At 42.0% G+C, this 18,063-nt stretch overlaps 1 protein-coding gene across 6 annotated transcripts in view; it reads left to right on the top strand.

Moving 5' to 3' along the window:
- Positions 1-18,063, top strand: part of ERICH1 (glutamate rich 1) — a 184,273-nt gene that overhangs the window by 160,511 nt on the left and 5,699 nt on the right. The gene's annotated exons all lie outside the window — the stretch shown is intronic.

Here is an 18,063-nt window from a genome sequence, read left to right as displayed (position 1 = left end):
ATCAGAGATAAACCTGCCCTGGAGTGGCATAACTGTAAGCTTCCTAAAGTGTGATTGAATCTCGTTTCAGATATTATTGTGTGGAAAATCCAGGGGTTAAGAGCCCCCTAACATTAATGTGCAACAAGAACCTGAAAACTATCTAACGGTATTTTTTTATAATCAAAATATTATATGGTTTTTAGTCAAATTCTCACAGGAGTCCATGTGCTATGGTCCAAAATGATGGTCTATTACTGTCATTTTCCTATAGTTTTCCATGAGAACAAGTTTTAGTTTTCCCAGTAGGAAAGAACCTTAATCGAATGCACATTCAACATATAGTAACTGCATTTGTTAAATGTATTCAAGGGAAAGCAGAATAATTGAAAGGTGTTTGCAATAAACAGCCTTTCAACTCCATTTTGTGTGTTTATTTTCAATCTGCTGCTCTGCAGGGAATGGTTTGTTTAGTTATGAGTGTTTATTTAGAAAGGTCCCATGTGTTCAAACATCAAAGAAACATTCATATTTGTTTCTTTTCCTTACAAGATGTGATCCATCGCACTAACTCTGTCACCAGTCTGTAATAGGTTGTTTATGTTTCTAATATACTCAGTGTTCAACAAGACATTCCACTAAATGCATCTTGTCAGTATGTTATCTACTTTGGCATATTCCTTTCAGCTCATAGGGACAAAAGAACTACTTATTAAAAGTAGTGATTAATAAGAAAAAGTTCAGATCCAAAAATGTACTTGAAGTTACATTCGTAACCATCACACTAGGATGCACACATTTCCAGGAAACTACAGAAACAATTCTTTATACAAACCTAATGGGTCCATCATTCTGGCACTGGTTTATTAGCACTGAGTGTTAGCATGAAATAATTAAACGTTTTCTGCACCCAAAATACTGTTATGAACCAAGACTGCTCTTCAAAGGTATTTAACATGCCTGAGACTCACTGAAAGGTGTCTAAGCTTTGAGGATCTGTGCCCAAATGCTTTTCATCTCCCTGAAAGATGATCTCAGTTACTGAAATTGCTTATTGAGAGCCAGATTGAGCCTGGCTGTCTAGATGCAGAAGAGGAGATGACACCATCCACCCTAATACTACCTTAATGATGGTTTCTCTCAGCTGCTACTGCATACCTAAAATAGCGTAGTGGGAAGGCAGGGCAAAGGCCTACTATTCTGCCTAGAGCTGGATTTCTGAACAACACATACTCCTTTTGGGGTTCCTATTTCAATGTGGTGCCTTTTAATCTATCCAGTTCTCCAATAATATCTGTACCACAGTCTGACCCTGAAGCTTCACTGTAAAAAACCAGAGACAAAAGAATTACAGAACATCCCAGCAATACAATACCAGCAGGACCAATTCAGACAGGAACCAACATGAAAGGAAAAGGAATTTAAGACAAAATCTAAAATGTCATTCCTGTTCCAACTGCAAAGGCCTTCAATTAGAAAGAGGAAGAGAAGACTGAAATGTTTCCTACCCAAAATAGTAAACTGAGGAAAACAAATGGATAGGATTTTCAGCATGAAGTAGCAATTTCTTCCACTTTTGGAATAGCCAGATTCTGTAGCTCCCAAACAAGGAAAGTCCTATTGCCCAAACAGAGTTTGGGCTATTGTGATCTGCATGTAAATTCCCCACTTCAACATAGGGAAGACTGGACTCGGGAAGTGACCCATGGGATTTTCAAAAGTCTCTGACTCAGCCTTATACTGGATTTTTGCCATGGCTCTAGCAATATGCTAGTCTTTCCTGACTTCAGATGTGGGGACCAGTTTAATTTATGCATATAGTCAAAAAAAAATCTAAGTATCCAGCTGTAGTTTTAGCAAGAGGCATAGCAGTTGTCTCTCTCAAATGCAGTAGAAGGGGGAAGGTCCATGTTCAGTCTTTGTAGAAAAGGGCTTATCAACTTTCTTATTAACAGTTTCTTTTTTTGGAGCTAATCAGAGAAGAAATTATAAAAATCTATCTATCCATTTAAAAAACTCATATAAATCGAGCTGTTAAATATGTCTGCAATGCCCAGTGCTAGTAAGTTGCCAATATGCCCTGTGGGTATATTTATTCCCCTCTTCAAAGACAGCTGTGTTTGAGCAAGAATCATCATCACTGAGCATTCAATGCTCCTGTATACCCTAGGTCAGTAGGGGCATGTAACAGGGGGCCTCTCGGGGCCAACTTCCCAATGGCCTGCCCACCTGTTTCTGTGCTAACCACACACCTTCCCTTCTCACACACCTTCCTTGTTGTTAATAGTTTAATTGATCTTAATAAGCGGGAGGCTGCCCATTTCTTGCCCCGATGCCAGGGTGCACCATCTGTGGCTCCATTCCTCCCCTACACTGCAGCCCAAGCCTTGCAGATGGCATCCAGATGCTCTCACAGTCACCAGCACCAGGCTGGGCCCCATAATCCTAGTGTTGAACCCCACTTGGATCCCTCCATTCCTGCAGCCTAATCCACCTTCATCCTGGGCAACATAGCTCCCTGTACTGCTTCCCCTTCAGGGTGTGGTCCCCCGCCAGGATCTTTGGCCACTAGCCCTGGCCCACCTCCAGGCCAGTCGGAACCCCAGGCCCTCGGCTCTTGGGCATCCCTCGCGGTGGGCCCCTGGCCCTTCGACCCTTCCAGTCCTGGCCCCAGCATTGACCAGTCAGGGGAAGTCCAGACAGGCGTGAGCCTATGGCCTCACTCTCTTTTTACCTTCCTCCAGACCCTACAGCAGGGGAACCCACCCAGTTGTGGGGGTTAAGGTGGGTCAGAGCGCCTTTCACCAGGGTGGTAACTGTCCTGGTATTTCCTGGGGGCTCCTGCGCTACTGGGAGCCCCACCAGGCCACCCACTCCCAGCAGGATGCAGTTTTAGGTCATACCCAGGACCAGGAGCCTCCTGACCATCCCCTACAGCTCCTCTCTTAACTCCAGATAATACCAGCAGCCCCCAGCCAGGTAGTGTTGTTGCCTGACCTCCAGCAACAGAACTGCCCTGTTCACATGGGCAACCCTAGGTTCAAAATGGCTGCCCTCATCAGGGACCTGGCAGCTGCCAGCTCCAGGCCCTTAAAGTGGCAGGCACCTGCAGTGCCCTGCCACAGGCAACAGTGATCGACCTCTGCCCAAGACCATTCTATAGCAAGATAACAACTGTATAACGGTCAAGTTATTTAGATGTAGGCAGCTTTATCAGTGTACTTCAGTTCGTCCCTGCACTGCAACTAGTAAGCATAAAACACAAGCTTCCAACTATTTCCACTAAACAATTTCAACTGCTGTCCATCAGAATCAAATGCACCAGCCATTTCTAGCACTTCCCTGATGCTTTTTGCAGAGCTTTGCATTTCTGTGGCCATTGTAGCCTATGCACCTGTTACAGTTTCACATTCAGGATAGCATTTCAGTGATTTCTTACTGTTGCCACAAGGCCAGAGTTATCTTCTATCTGCATATGGTGCTTCATACTGTACGATGCCAAACAAACTCAAAGGGATTTTGAGAGCATCTTGCACAGGTCCCAGACTTTTGGAAAAGGGTAAATATAGTGCCCATATTTAAGAAAAAGGAGCATCTAGGGAACTACAAACTGGCCAGCTTCACCTCAGTCCATGGAAAAGGCATGGAGCAGATCCTCAAGGAACCCAGTCTAAGCACTTGGAGGAGAAGAAGGTGATTAGGAACAGTCAGCATGGATTCACTAAGAGCACGTCATGCCTGACCAACATGATTGCCTTCTATGATGAGATGACTGTGGAAGCAGGGAAACTAGTGAATGTGGTATACCTTGATTTTAGCAAGGCTAAACATTCCCACAACATTCTCGCAGGCAAGTTAACGAAATATGGGTTGGATGAATGGACTATAAGCTGCATAGAAAACTGTCTGTATCATTGGGCTCAGAGGGCAATAGTCAATGGCTCAATGTCTAGTTGGCAGCTGGTATCAAGTACAGTGCCCCAGGGATCTGGCCTGGGGCCAATTTTGTTCAATAACGCCATAGATGACCTGGAAGATGGTGTAGAGTATACTCACAGCAAGTTTGCAGATGACACTAAGCTGGTGGAAGTAGTACATACTCCGGAGAGTAGGGTTAGAATTCAGAGAGCCTTAGACAAATTGAAGGATTCAATCAAAAGAAATCTTGTGAGGTTCAACAAGGACAAGTGCAAAGTCCTGCACTTAGGACAGAACAACCCCATGCACCAGTACAAGCTGAGGGCTGACTGACTGGGCAACAGCTCTGCAGAAGAGAACCGGGGGGTTACAGTGGACAATAAACTGAATATGAGCCAGCAACGTGCCCTTGTTGCCAAGAAAGATAACGGTATACTGGACTGCATTGGTAGGTGTGGTGTCAGTAGGTCAAGGGAAGTGATTATCCCCCTCTATTCAGAACTGGTGAGGCCACATCTGGAGTACTGTGTCTAGTTTTGGACCCCCACTACAGAAAAGATGTAGACAAATTGGAGAGAGTTCAGTGGAAGGTCAGCGAAAATGGTTTGGGGCCTGGGGCACATGACTCATGAGGAAAGGCTGAGGGAATTGGGCTTATTTAGTCTAGAGAAGAGAAGACTGAGAGGAGATTTAATAGCAGCCTTCAACTACCTAAAGGGAGGTTCAAAAGAGGATGGAGTTAGACTGTTCTTGGTGGTGGCAGATGATATGGTCTCAAGTTGCAGGAAAGGAAGTTTAGGTTAGATATTAGGAAGAAAAAAACCTCTCACTAGGAGAGTAGTAAAATACTGGAACACTTTACTCAGAGAGGTGGTGGAATCTCCATCTCTGGAGGTTTTTAAGACGCGGCTAGACAAAGCCTTGGCTGGGGTGATCTAGTTTGGGATGGTCCTAAATGATCTCCTGAGGCCCCTTCCAACCCTCATTTTCTATGATTCTGTGTGCTGGCTTTCAACTAGCCTTCAGCTCAGCTTAGAAACTGAAAGAACTGTATGAGAACAATGTTTGTGCTTAAATTGATGTTAGATATATACTTTTATGTACCCTAAACCATGAAAGGGAATGAAACTGTTTGTAAAACTGAACTTCTGGCAGGTTAATGAAGGGTAGCTTTCGGCCAACTGCGGCCTCAGTGCCCTTTCTCTCAACTTGGCCCTGGATACAGCTTTACTTCCTAAAACTGCATGAGCCAAAAAAATGATGCTGTGAATCATTCAGTGTATTAAAGTAAAATCTGTCTTTGGATAAGAGTGAAAAGATATCATTCACTTGCTTCTCAGGTCTGAATGGATTTTCAGTCAGAACCAAAGGCTGGCCTGAACTAAACTCCTTGCAGACCCAGCCATCGTAAAGCAACAGCATCCAGTTGGCTTTTGTAGTTACTGCAATGCAAGTCCAAAATGAAAATCAGTAAAGGAAAGCCAAAATGGAAACATGCCGTTTGGCTTCAGTGGCTTCATTTACCTCCCTTGGCCTTGAAGTTATGGGCTCAGGCTGCAGAACTAAAGCTCTTAAAGACAAATGGGAGAATATCGCAGCACTCCAGACTTCATCATGAAGTGGGAGACTTCAGTTGTTCCCCCAACCCCTCATTTGTCTTGTGCAGCATTTGTCCTGTGCAGTTTTACTGCCTAGAAATGGAAGGAGACTGTCCAAACCTTAGCTCTATACTCTGCATGAAACTTGCCTAGCAGAGTCCATGGATAGAGTTTAGGGAAGCTTTCGGTGCCTTTCTTCAAGGTCTGAGGTCTAGACAGTGAGTCCTGGATCCCAAGGCTACACTTCCTTTCCCTTATAGAAAGAATGAAAACCCTTGCACATGTTTCTCTTTTGTCTGAGAAGGACAGGAAAATTGCAGAAGCCCTTCCAAAAAGGCCTGAATGGAAAACCAAGTTCCCACCTGCTTCATGTCCTTTCTGGCCTGGGAAGCCTGCAAAGGTTCTGGCGGAGCTAGAACAAGAAGTGGCTACTGGAATGAAACAGCATAAGAGTCAGGGCAACAATGAGATGTGAAAGCTGACAAGATAGATGGGATGACTGAAAGGAAAGGAGAGTGTGAATAAAGTGAGTGAGAAGGGAGAGAGGAATTTGAAATTCAGGAAGTGAGAACAGGGAAGTCAGTGAATGAATAAAGAGGAACTACCCTGTGGGAGGATTGAGAGAAGCTGGGCTTAAATGAAAAGGCAAATGGGAGCCATTTATTACATGTTACATGTATTAGTCTTGTGAGCCATTGTCACAGGCAAGAAAAAAAAAACACTGTTCCACAGAATGGTATGTAGCAATGTATGACACCAACTTGTAAGCCAGAATGACAGAAACAAACACAGAAGCTAAAGGTCTTGTGTCCTGGAGAATACAGCAAAATCTCTGAAGAGAACCAGACTCTCTATGCTCTGTGGATCTTCAGAAGTGGCTGTTTACTGATGCCCCTCTTGTGTTATACTTTTCACTTCACTAGTCTCTTTAAACTGTGTTTTTGGAGTTTCCACTTGGCCTCAAATGAACAGCTTTAACAGTCAGTCAGATAATAAGGTCTGGGTAAGGAAAAATTAACTTTGTGCAAATACTCCACTTTTTATTTTATATAATTTCTATGCTTTTTCCTCAGGTGTTTTACCCTCCATTTAAGCTGATATGAGAATCTTTCAGTGTTCAGATGGAGTTTCTACAGCATAATAAATACACTCTTAATTAAAGAGCACCGCTTACATAATGCCATTCCCAGAATAATAAATGCCTCATTAAGGGATTAGAACATGTAAATATGACTAGAGATAGTAATGTATAAAACTAAGTGTAATTCACAATGTAATGCAAGAGAATAAAATAAGTGATTGTGTCAAAAAGGAAGCAAACCTAGCAATGAAAATGGTGAAGACAAGGTAGTAGTTATTTCTATTTTGGTATATTGTTGAAATATATTTTTGTAATGTACAACAAGAGAACTAAACAGCATTTTGTAGTTGCTTCTGGCTTGATTCATTACCCCATTACAATAAAGGTATAATTGATATAAACATGGAGAAAGGCACTAATGATTCTAGACCCTCAATATTTCCAAGGGTTTAAATGGAAATATTACATTTCTAAATTAGGAACTAATTCTGGCTTCTGGAAATCTGCATATCAATTATTGCTGAATCTAAAAAAACTAATTTTATTTTAAAAAAATCAATTAGATTAAGGGCATTTTAGAACTTTTTCTCCCTGTTCCAACTTGTTTTGCTGAAACAATCATTACAAATACAAGCAAATATTCTACATTTTGTCATTAGATTGCTGGTTAATTTCGACCTGAATCACACACTGAATGTGATCTAGTAGAAATAAAACAAAAAGAAAGATTTTACCAGCCTTCTTCAGAAGGCTGAACAGATATTTTAAAAGTTGAAACCTAAACATGATTTGCAAGAATTAAAAAAGAAAATGGAATAAAAACTTGGCTGAGGATTGAGGACTCATAACTTTTAAGAAACATATGGCATGTACTAACCTACACAATTTAACCAGCCAAAACTTTTTATTAAGAGGAAAAGAGAAACATGGGGCACAAAAATTGTGTACTTCTGATATAAATAAGTAGTCTGGAATTACAGCTAAAAAATAGCATACTATTTCATCAACTATCTGTGTGCTATTAAACAGCTGCTATGTTTTACCTGTGAAGTGACCAAGTACTGGTGGAAATAAATTTACTACCTCTTCATAAAGCCCTAGAGGGGATGTAAGCTGCATGTAGACCTTTAGCCTCTGTACATGGGTGAATTCTCTCTCAAAAGCATAAGGCCCTGCACATACCAAGGCTTATAACAAAATTAAGTGAATATAAAAATTCCATTATCTTAAATTTTTAGTGCGTGTTGACAGAGGGGTTCATTTGCTTCCTTGTGTCATAGCTGTGAGTGGAATTGGAGGCTCATAACTATCCACAGCCTTCTTTCCCAAAATGCAGAGGCCAAGAAGGACCAGTTTGCCCTGTTCTGAACTGCCTAAATGCTGTAAGCAGATACGGATTTTTTTTTAATTCTCTGTGGGCACATCTACACATGTGCTGTAATGCACATTGGCCTAATTTAAAACATCACTAAAAAACATGCTTTTTAGTTGATGTGCATAGGCAAATGTGTATTAAGCATCAATTGAAGACCATGCTCTTTAGCTAATGTGCATTAAAACAGGCTAATGTACATTTTGCTAGTACCTCACAATGAAGGTACTAGATTTAATGCACATTAACTAAACTTGTTAATGCACATGTAGATACACTCACCGTTAAGGTTTCTAAACTAGTGTCAGGTCTCCTCAGAGTTTAAAGGACAGTGAAAGTCACCAAAGGTAGATGGCACAGCTGGAACCCACTTTGCTAGTGGCATTTATAGGTGTGGCAGGGGTGTCTCTGTTGAACATTATACTGTAAGGATACAATACAGAGAATAATGCAATCAGGCTAGGTCATAAGTACTGCTAATTATCCTGATACACTAACATGGATCTACCACTGCCACTTTCACTGTTAGCTGGGACAAAGTTAGCTTAGGGTATTGCTATATGGCACTGTCTTGATCTACATACCCTTAGTTTCCTCTCATAAGATGGGCTCTGTATTTTCCTGATCAATAAGTATCCCCTGTTCCAGTCTAAATTTATCTTTCTTCAACATGAAGGACCAGAAGAGTACCCAATACACAATATTCCAGCTGACCAATATCTTTCATAATAGCATTAATACTTCCCCATCTTTACTGGACATGCCTTACCTGACACATCCTAGAATCACAGTTTCAGAGTTTCTAGGGTTGAAAGGGACCTGAGCAGATCATCTAGTCCGACCCCCTGCCATGGCAGGAAAGAGTACTGGGATCAAACGACCCCAGCAAGGTGTTCAACTAACCTCCTCTTACATACCCCCAGGGTAGGAGCCAGCACCACTTCTTTTGGAAGTTGGTTCCAGATCCTAGCCGCCCTGACTGTGAAGTAGCGCCTCCTGATATCTAGCCTAAATCTACCCTCTGCCAGCTTGTGACCGTTATTCCTGGTTACTCCTGGCAGTGCTCAGGGGAACAGGGACTTCCCCAATGCCTCCTGATCCCCCCTGACTAGTTTGTAACAGGCCACTAGATCCCCCTCAGCCTTCTCTTCTGGAGGCTGAACAGGTTCAAGTCCCATAGCCTCTTCTCATAAGACCTTCCCTGCTGCCCCCTGATCATGCGAGTGGCCCTCCTCTGGACCCTCTCCGTGTTGTCCACATCCCTCTTGAAGTACAGCACCCAGAACTGGATGCAGTACTCCATCTGCAGCCTGACCAGTGCCGCATAGAGGGGGAGGATCACTTCCTTGGGCCTGCTCGAGATGCATCTGTGGATGCATGACAAGGTACGGTTGGCCTTTCTGACTGCATCCACACACTGCCGGTCCATGCTCATCTTGGAGTCAGTGATGACTCCAAAATCCTTTTCTGCCTCTGTGCTGACAAGAGGGGACCAGCCTGTAGGTATGGTGCCGGTTGTTCCCCCCCAGGTGCATCACTTTGCACTTGTCAGTGTTGAATCCCATCCGATTCTCATCCACCCACCCCTGTAACCTGTCTTTGAACAGGGTGCTTTTTACCCCCTCGTCCAAGTCACTGATGAAGATGTTGAACAGTGTGGGCCCAAGGACCGAGTCCTGCGGAACCCTACTGCCCACATCCCTCCAGGGCGAAAATGACCCATCGAGCACCAGTCTCTGGGTGCAGCCCTCTAGCCAGTTGGTGACCCAATTGACTGTGTGGGTGTTGACACCACAGTCCCCCAGTTTCTAAATGAGAACAGGGTGAGAGACAGTGTCAAAGGCCTTCCGAAAGTCCAGGAAGACTATGTCCACTGCTACCCCTGCATGTAATGATTTGGTGATCTGATCATAGAAGGCCACCAGGTTGGTCAGATAGGACCTGCCACTAATGAACCCATGTTGGTTGCCCTTAAGCATGATCTCCCCTGCTGACCCCTCGTGGATATGCTCCAGAATAATTTTCTCAAAAAGCTTGCCCAGGATCGAAGTAAGACTAACTGGCCTATAGTTTCCTGGGTCCTCCTTCTTCCCCTTTTTGAAGTTGGGAACCACATTGGCCCTCTTCCAGTCCTCTGGCACCACACCAGAGCACCACGAGTGCTCATAAAGCCATGCCAGGGGTCCTGCAATGACCTCAGCCAATTCCCTCAGTATCCTAGGGTGGAGATCGTCTGGACCAGCTGACTTGAATACATCCCATCCCTCCAGAAGTTCCCTAACTAGTTCCTCACTAACCCTTGGCCTAGGTGTGCCTCCCCTGGGGCCTGAGGGGGGCCCAGTGGGTGTGTGACTGTTTCAGTCCCTGCTTAGGAAAATGGAGGCAAAGAAATTGTTAAATGTTGGCTTTTAACATTGTGTGATGTCCAAATTTCCTAATGTGTCCTGCAGGGGCCCCACATTACCGGGACCTTCTTTTTACCCCCTATTTATTTAAAGAAGAACTTCTTATTGTCCTTAATCTGGGAAGCTAGTCCCAGTTCCATCTCTGCCTTGGCCTTCTTGACTGCCCCCCTACATCCCCGAGCAACTGCAGCATAGTCATCCCTGGTGATGGCTCCTCGTTTCCATTGGATGTACACCTCCCTTTTAACTAGGAGACATTCCCAGATGCTTTTGGTGAGCCATGGGGGCTTGTGTGCCCTCCTGCTCCCTTTGATCCGCTTTGGGATTACCTCCTTTTGGGCTTGGAGGATCATCTCCTTAAGAAGCGACCACTCTCCTTGGACACCTGGCTCCCCTCCCCTCTGGGACCTCAGTGCTTCCGACTGTTCTCCTTAGCCCCTTGAAGTTTGCCCTCCTGAAATCTAGGGCTGCTGCCTTGCTGCAGGCCTTTGCCACCTTGCGCTGGATGGTGAATCCCATTTGCCTTTCTTATAGCTACAGTGTAATAGAGGTTTAGAGCCATCTGGTGATCAGTAATAATCAAAGATCTTCTTCTCGTTTCCAATAATGAGTTCCCAGTTCACAGCAGAAATCATTGTTATTATTCCAGAAGTACATAACCTTGCACTTTTTGCACTATGAAATGTCCTCCCATTTCTGTTGTATCAGGCCTCAAGGTCGTCCATTCGTTTCTGTCTGATATTCCAGTCCTTCTTTGTACTGATGAAGTTGCTCTTTGCCAATGCTAAGTGCCAGGGATTTCAGCTCCTTGAGCTGTAGGACTGAAATGCTGTTCAGACATGTGGCTCTAGGTCTGTTTTAATAAGGAATGTTGGCCAGAAAAAGGAAAGAAAGACAAAAGGTTGGAATGTATAAGTTTCAAGCACTCCAATTGACAAGCCAGTACTGTATTTACTGAAATATAAGATGAGGTTTTTCCTATTAATAAGCCTGAGGGGAAAAGCTACTTGTTTCATATTTATACACAGGGTAATCTCATTAAATACACTATCATTCAATTGCCATCAAAAACAGCATGTACTCAGTAATGGAAACAAACTAGTATGTTTATTAAATGCAGCCAACACTGAGCATTACTCTGAAACACGTGGTCTATATTGGACTGGAATCTTCTACAAGATTAAACTAGTACAGCCCATCTAAATAAAATACATGGTAGTGCACATTACACTCAGTCCGCCTCAGTGCCAACTCTTTTTCAAGGCATGGTGAGCCACTACATTGAAATACATTTCAACTTCCTCTTCTCTCTCACAACTGAGCTATGCCTTTCTTTCCCATTTCCAGTAATTCCTGTTTTTTCACCAGCCTTAACTATCTACAAACATCACTAAATGGGCCCCCAAACAGTTCACTCAGAATCTCTCTGTTGCCCCCTCTCTTAGCCTGTTGCAGAGGATTAGTGTGGCCCTGCCTTCCATGAGGTGAAGCCAGACCCTGCACCTCATCTGTATATACATTTTTGGTGGATCATAGGACTCAAAACATGAACACTAAAATCCAGTAATGAATGGAGAGGGCTAATTAGTACATGGAACCTATGTGGCAGGTATCTGGAATACACACACATACTATGCAGTTCTGAGCTATGGGAGTTCCCAGGGCTTGAAACACTGTTGACTCTGCTGGGGCCCAGCCCAATGAACCTTTTGACATTGGACTAATATTATGCATAGTTTGTATTATATATAAGCAACTACTAAAGTGCTGTTCTAAAGTGTGTTTATGGAGTTCTTATGCTAAAACTTACAGCAATTTTAAAAAAAGTAAAATGCTTAAATTTTGGATGAACTAAGTCTATGGGTACCCACAGTAATTTCCCTGTATGCAAATTACTGTAGACATGTTTATTTCAAAGTCAGTGAGCACATCTATACATGCATATTAATGTGAAGCAGTACACTCCAATGCAGCACATTGAGCCAAGTCAGAGCAGCCCCAGCTCTCAGGGGATCTGGGTGGGGGGTCAGCCTGCCAGCCTGGGGCTCTTCCAACTCAGCTCAAAGTGCTGTGGAGGGGCTGGCTGGGGCACATGGGTGTTCCAGTGCAAGGCTAGCCACTAAGCAGCCCCCACAATGTAGCACCCTCATGCCCAAGACAGCTGGGTCAGCATCTACATGTGCATTACTGCACATGAAAAAAAACTCTGCAGCAGGATACTACTTGTATTTACAAGTACTAACCTTCTGTGGAGTTAGTTAGTTTACTCCAGCCTAATAGAGGTGAATGTGTAGATGTGAAACATTTACTATGCAGCTAATTAGTCTACTGCACATCTTACTGAGATGCACAGAGTATTTTCAAATTTGCCCCTCACTTCCATGTGCCCAGAGAGAGCAAGGTCTGACATTGAGGGGTAGGGGGAAGGGCTGCAGGGGTAAGAAATTGGTGAGACAGAGGCAAGGGCACTATCTGAACTGCCCCTTCCCCCCCAGTTTATTTTCCCTGCTGTAGCAGTGGGAGGGGGACAAATTCAAAGTAAACCCCCAATAATTAGGTTGTATTCCTGGAAAATTATAGGAAATTTATATATTTTCCATATATAAAATCTAATTATTAGGTGTTGTCTTATAGTCGTCTTATATTCAAGTAAATATGGTATTTAGGAGACCTTTCAAAGAGCGACCAAAGGGAACCTTAGCTAAACTACATTGAACCACCTCTGAAATCTAGTATAAAGGAACAAGAGAGATAAAGTTGGAATAAACGTCTACAAGATGCACTCTGTAGAACTGGTTCCCCTCATTTCTGTGTCTACTATTCTACAGAAAGAAAAGCATGGTTGTTTTATTATGGGAACATACTGTCATACATAGGGAATGACCTATAGTGTTTTGGTTAATCCATCAGAGATCCACAGGCCACAGAAGTCAGCAGCACATAAGAAGATGACTTAAGATGATGAGAGACATCATCTTAAATTTTGTGTGTGGTCTAGGGACTGCAGCCAGTTAATACCCTCATATATCATCAGATGTTGGCTGAAACCCAATACTGAGTTTCCATTGAGATAAATGGGAAACTACAAGTACTAGTTCATATTCTGTTTTAATTCCTTCATCATATCATCTGGCCTTGTCTCTTTAGGGGATAGTGCTAATGTCCCTGTCTTTCCAAAACCAAAAAAGACTCAGAAGTTGGAGTGTTCCTGTAACAAAAAAGAACAGAAAAAAAGGCATGGGAAGTGGGAGAAATGGATTGTTAGAAGCCAGAGCAAAGCAGTCAGGTCTCCAAATCCTCTAAATTGTGCATTCCTACACCTACTACTGCCTGGTATTGCAGGGTAGGGACTTCTGGTGGCACAGGTCAGAGGCTAGGGGGTGGGACTCCTGGTCCCAAGATGGTGACCAGGGGGCAGGGTACCTGTCAAGAGGCAGGGCTACCTTTGCAGCTCTCAATAGCTTGCCAAAACTGAGTAAGTGGCCCCCCCAAATCTAAGGTAAAGAAAAAACAGGAAGATCATTCCACAGTTGGAAAGGACAGAAAATAAGAAAACCTCCCTCTTGTTTTCAAAGACAAAAATCCCGACTAATTGACACCTTCCAAGTCCACAAAAAAAATCCAGTTCAGCCCAGTTTCAAAAGTTTCTGTGAAACAAAAACATGCAAAAAAACCAGAGATAAATTTATTAGAATATTAAAACCAGCCATCTATAAATATTGGGCATAGACTGAAGAAAAATTTGAAAAACTCAGAATCTATGTTGTGTTGTTGCAGGTAGCTAGATAAATTTTGGAATATTTTTTATGTTTTAAGGTGCAAGTAAATAAAAGGTAGGGCTGTAGACCTGTTTCTGCTTCTTTATCAGTAGCCTACTCACAAGGTTACCTGTAATCTCAGTTAACAGGTGGGACAAAATGTCCTATTGTTTGCATCCAGATATGCTTAGTATCCGATAGGAAATCCTAGCTATATAAAGCTATGATTGGGTAACTCGGGCAAATCAAACTCTGTTCTGAAATAGAAGTTCCCAGCAGCACCCTCCTCTGCTGCTTGAGGAGTCTCTTTCCAACACCATCCACCCTGTCTTTCCACCAAAAGTGGTTTCTGGTGAGGACATTTTTCTTTATGCCATTCTGTACAGCAGTAAATGGGATTCCTAATTTCTGTAGGTTGGGATTTTTCAAGGAACCAGTTTATGAAAACTATGTCTCATTGATTTTCAGGAGAAATTTACCTCCACAGTAAGTGCAAGTAATCTTGCCCTTCAATTAAAGTGGGACAGGCTGCCTTATGTTTATTGTAAGGTAAGAGCATACCCAACAGTCAGTTACCACAAGTAGCTGATGCACTGTAAATTCACCTCCTTGCTCACTTTTTCAGTAACTTGTCTGTGTGCCCTCAGAGTCCTGTGAAAATCCCAGGTGTGTTTGATAGTGATGTTAAATAAATGCCTTATCCTGGTAAAGATCAAGGGAGTTCAGAACTAAGTCAATCACTGTCTCCTTCCTCTTCTCTCACCAGAGTATCAAACTACTGTTTAACTTTGCACCTGCAGATTTTACATGGGCTCCATTAGTATTCAAAAGAGAAAGTTACGTATGTTATTTCTCATAGTACATATTTAAATACCTTGCTACAAATGCAGTTTTATATTTGGAGCTTAAAAAAGAAAAAAAAAAGAAAAAGAAAAAGTGACTGTGCACTGGCCCTGAAACATCCCCGATATAATCCATTTGCCTTAAGCAAAATTGTACTAGGGACAAATTTGCCCCGATTGGTCTAAATTGTATAACTCTGTAAGAATGGTATATAGAATTATGGATTGAACTTTGTTCATGATTGCTTTTGTGTGTGGTTTTTACTTTATGAAAAACTATGTCATAAAACTGCATATGCTTCTTGTACCATACCGGTTCATCTAGAGTTGCATGAAATGCTCCTATAAATGGATGTTTCTGCTATTTTAAAAAAAAGTTTTTGCCCCACCAATTACTGGGAATTGTGATACTAGTATTAATTTGGTAAATGTGCATTGCTATTCTATATGTGATGTTTTTCACAATAGATTTTGGCATTAGAAACTGTCCCCAGAGCTCCCATAATGTGAACTGTTTTATGTATAGAACAGACTGATAACACTCTATAGCCCATACAGTGTTTCTGCACTTTAATTGTGAGATCATTAGCCAAGAAGACATTCTTATAGAAAAACTGCAGGACTCATAAATACTGCTTTTCTTTCATCTCAGTTTTGGATCTGAATCTTACAAAACCAGCACAGGATGACTTGGATTTAAAAGCTCACCATTTTGGATGTCAGTATACAGGAGGATGGTCTTTGCTTTTCTCTTTCGACACCACAAATAAAGAGCATTTTCAAAATGGAATATAGAGAATTACACACACAATCCTGTTGCCAGTAATGAATTGTGTGCATTTACTGTAATTCTGTTAACTAAACTCTGAAAATCCCATTCTGCATCATGTACCTCCATATTTACCCCCATTAGACACCTTCATCAGCACACGAACATAATGTGCACACACTCTTATGCAGGTACAGTGAAACCAGTTCATTGAGATGTAATATTACACCAGCTGATATCAATGGAAATTTTGCTTTGCTTTGAATGACTGTAATTTTAGTCACTTGAAGAAAAATAATCCAATCTCTATTTACTTCCAAAAGAAGGCAATTCTTCTGTCAGATGATTTAGGAATAGAGCATGTGTTTTGGATAGGGATGATGGCTTCTTTTGTTTTTATAGCAGTCACCACATTGCACAGGGCCACAACTAATAATAATACTAGATCAGGATTTTTCTTAATTTTTTATAGGAGACATTCTAGTGCTAAATTCATTTGTACTTGCTCAATCACTCAGATTTACTGATGAATTCTGTTTCACTTATTTTTTCCAGTATGAAAATAGGAACTGAAACCCAGAGAAGTAACTAATACAAAGTCCATTGAAGTCAAAGGATGTCTTTTACCTTTGACCAAAGACCCAAATGTTTTCCAGCAACATATACAAGGCAGAAAGAAGTTAAGGAATTAATCTGAGGTTAGGCAAGGAGTCACTGTAAAGATTGGTTAAAATGGCACCTAAGACACTGGACTCCTGCTATAGATGCTAAAGTCAATGCTGGATGTGTCTACAGGTGCAATTCATGTGCCTGGATGCCAGGGGATAGGGAGGGATGGTCCCCAGACCCAGGGGCAGCTGCAAGCCAAGCAGACCTTGGGGTTAGCCCCAAGCTCGGAAGTGGGGCAGGGAGGGAGAGAGGAGTTGATCCTGGCTCTGGTGCTCATGGCTAAGCCAAGCAGCCAGTGTGGGCCTCTGGTGCCTGGGCTGACTGAGAGTAATTTGCTCCAGGGTCAGCATCTATATATGCACTTAGGTGCATTAATTTAAAGAGCTGTTTTGTAGTACCTGTATCTGTTGAGAATAGCAAACTGTGCTTTAAATTAATCTACTGTGCTGTAATTGCTGCACATGTGTACATGGTAATGCAGTAAAACATACAGGTAGATGTGCCCACTGTGGAGCTTATTCTACTTTCAGGTTAATCCACCAGATGCCAATCGGTGCATATACACGAGACACTTATTGCACAGAAGACTGCTCATTAATGTGGTGGGCTAAACCCATGCTAATGCACTAATGCACTGTGGATTCAGTCTAATGCACATTAACTTCACTAAAAAAGCACTCATCTGCACTAATGTGCAGTAGTGCTGATTATGGTGCATTTAGTGCCTGTTGTTACAGGTACTAAACTTAATGAGCCGTAATTATTGTGCATTAATGAATGTGTACAAGCACATCTCTTGGGTTGGCCTCAAGAAGCTAGAATCCCATTAAGCAAGATTCTGCTTTCAGTTTTTAAATCAAAAGCAATGCCAAAAATTCTGAGGAAATGAAACTGTTGTAAAATGATTGTGAAAGAAAGAAGATTCGGATTTATCCTCCTTATGTTTTATGAACTGATCCTCATTTAGTGTAAATCAATATATTTCACTGAAGTCAGTTTTCCTTCTTTATACAAGTTTTCATTAAGCATCTGCTGAAAAGTAAGTGAGTTGCGGTAATCTTGGTTGTCATTCTGGACTACCTAATGCAGAACATCTAGAAAAAGAGACATTTCATGTATTTTGATGTATGTAAATGATGAATATTTCTCCACTTGGCTTTTGCTTACCTACTCAGCAAGTACCAATCGTGCAGTAGGGCACATGTGTAGACATACCCACTGAGTCATCCCTTGTTCCATGGGCTGAATAGGGACCAAAGTTACTACAGTCAGATGACATATACAATTTAGATACGATGTGATTGTGTTACAATTATTTATTAATAGAATTAAGCTATCCAATTAGGAGATGGGGCTCATGTCACATCCACGTGTTAAGGATTTAGAAGTAGAAAAGGGGACTATATATATGCTGAATACAGGAGAGGAGAATTCAGACAGAAAAGGAACAGCCTGCTTTCAAATATCTTGTGGAATTTGTGTGACCCTATTATTAGCACCTCCCTTTAAATTGAATCTTGGCTAAATTAAACTCACTATATAGTAAGTTGCTATGTGGATATGAATTACATAAGCTATATAAAATTAGTTGAAATCAATTTATATTGTTACTTCACAGTGCTAAAATGTGCTATCATTACAACTAACACTGTCTACAAAACAGGTTTCAGTC

This window comes from Crocodylus siamensis, chromosome 1, assembly GCF_052110815.1.
Source record: "Crocodylus siamensis isolate JL-2025a chromosome 1, ASM5211081v1, whole genome shotgun sequence".
NCBI classification, from domain to species: domain Eukaryota; kingdom Metazoa; phylum Chordata; order Crocodylia; family Crocodylidae; genus Crocodylus; species Crocodylus siamensis.
Note: the sequence above shows the minus strand (reverse complement) of the source record. Positions and strands in the feature narration are given on the sequence as shown.